Source organism: Buceros rhinoceros, unplaced genomic scaffold, assembly GCF_000710305.1.
Source record: "Buceros rhinoceros silvestris isolate BGI_N320 unplaced genomic scaffold, ASM71030v1 scaffold600, whole genome shotgun sequence".
Taxonomy (NCBI): domain Eukaryota; kingdom Metazoa; phylum Chordata; class Aves; order Bucerotiformes; family Bucerotidae; genus Buceros; species Buceros rhinoceros.
Genome location: NW_010387681.1, coordinates 51410 through 53774, shown reverse-complemented (window position 1 = coordinate 53774; position 2365 = coordinate 51410).

The following is a 2365-nucleotide window of genomic DNA, read 5'->3' as shown; positions in this document are numbered from 1 at the left end:
AGTAGTTTGACGGGTCTAGTGCTCCCCCTGCCACTGTCTGCCTATTTGAGCTGCAGTGAAATTGCTGTGGTGTGACTCTTCTACTGATCACACCACCCCTTTCCTCTGTTCCCTCCTCTTCTTCAATCCTGAAATGCATCTCCCTGCACCTCCTGTCCTACACCCTTCCCACTCACTGCAGCCCTCACTAGACATTCATGGAGGCTCAGGAAACACAAGGGTGTCATCAGCTGCTTCAACCACGCTCTGTCATTTCCCCTTCTCCGAATCTAGAAATTATTCGATGCTGCAATGGCCCAGTCTCTCGTGGATGCATTCCCAGCCCTGGACTGGAACGTAGATGATCAGGGAGACAGCTAAAGCAAAAAGGTGATCGCAAAAAGGTGATGGCAAAGAGTTTTGCATTTATTCCTGGGTATCAAATCTGATAAAACCAGGAAGAACCAATTATCTCTTCAAAGACACCTTGATGGCATAGGGTTCCCCAAACTATCTTGCAGTCCCAAGAAATCAGGCTGGCATTTTGCCCTTGGAACAATGTATATAGGAGCCTTTACAAAGCAGAACAGCAAATTACGTCCTGTCCCTCAGCCCCATCACTTTATAGATGGGGAAACTGAGGCACACGCCTGGAAATTAAATTCTCTGACTACGCTTTCCTTACTCCCTGCTTTAACAATCAGATCATGCTTCCTCTTAGCTGGGAAAACATCCTGATTTTCATAGAGCTTCACCTTTCTGGAATGGGCATTTACTTCCACTTGAGCTAAAAGGAGCCGCAGAAAGACAATCTCTGAATTGGTAGGGAGGGGTGATGGGGGCTGAAAGGAGAGAGGTGGAGAGAGAAGACGGGAAGGCAGCAGCTGGTGTGAGGTTCTTCTTTAGGCAGAGCACATAACCAAGTATTCAAGCAACGTCTCCGTCCTTTGGTGATCAAAGCAGCAGAAATTGAATCCGGCTGTAATCATCCACAGGGTAGTTTGCTTAAAATTCCCCTAATTATGGAAGTGCAGAAAATTACTGCTCCATGATGAAGTGAACAGGAAATTGAAGGCTCCCAAAACCCAGCTACTGCCACTGCAGCTTAAAGAGAAAAGGGAAGTTCAGAGAACAGAAATAAATGTGAATGTGGCAGGATGTGTGAGCAGGGGGGCAGGGAGGGGAGGGGGACACCAGTAAAGGGCAGGTAATTGTCTCTCTCGCATTGTCTGGGAGGCCACCAGTTTTGGAGAGCTGTGAGCTAAAGAGAGCACTGAGAGAAATACAGGCCTTGCCAAGCTTGCCCTTCCACTTTGCCAGTAATTCTGCTGTGACACACCTGACACTGTACCACAAGCATTATTTTATCCAGAACCTCTGGCTGAAACTCAGAGGATTGTTCTGAGTACTATTCTGTCTAATACACGGGGTTGGAGAATGTCTATACATAAATAATCTGAATTATTGCCTTCCAGAGTGGCAATTTCTCATGACAAATGACAGCAGATACCACAGAGGGGTCAGCCACCCAGCTGAGCTACTTACGGACAAGGGGGTGGAAGAGGCTATTTTGTGTTAAAAGGGGATTTTCTCTTTTAGAACTACCTGTCTCTTAGGGTGGTTCTCACATCTGCTCAGAGAAAGCCCTCCTCTCATCCTCTTCAGCCGAGCTGCTGTGACAGGTGGGTCCCAGCTCAGCCCTCCTCTGCTACCAGGCAGGGTGGTCTGAGTAAAGCCGTCTCACACTGGACCCACGGACAGCTTTCTCTGTCTGCTGTGGCAGTTTGTTCAAGGCTCCTGGTACCAAGTGACATCTCATGAGGGCATGCTGTTTTCTGTGCCTCTTTTGTCCTACTTAAGCAGGCAGCGTCCTTCAGTGTCTCTGGGGTCCCTCCTCTGGACAAACATTTGCTGCACTGCAGTTCCCCAAGAGGGACTCAGAGCACACTCATCTTGCCCTGGATGTTTCACATTGGGTATGAGAGAGAAGCTGGCTCCATCTCGGGAGTACACACAGTCTGTGATTAAGCAGAATACTTTGCTTACTTAATATCATGTCACTTGGAAAGCCCTATATTCACTTTGAATGAATGAGATCAACAGTGCAGTGTGGAGCGTGTGCTTCCCACAATCACAGGAGGCTGGTTTTGGCTCCAGCTTCCTTCTCCCAGAACTGTGTACTAAAGTACATTAAAAGCTGCTTACAGGAGTTAAAGAATCTTTCAGGGAATACCACCCCCATTAGAAATCAGTGCTGGGGCGGGAAAACACCACAGACAAGCGTAATTCATCCCACCAGCATATTTCTACTCAAATAAATCCTGCAGTTCTGTTGAAATAAACAACAACAGAAAATAACCAGTGACCTGAAAATGTGCCTTTTTGC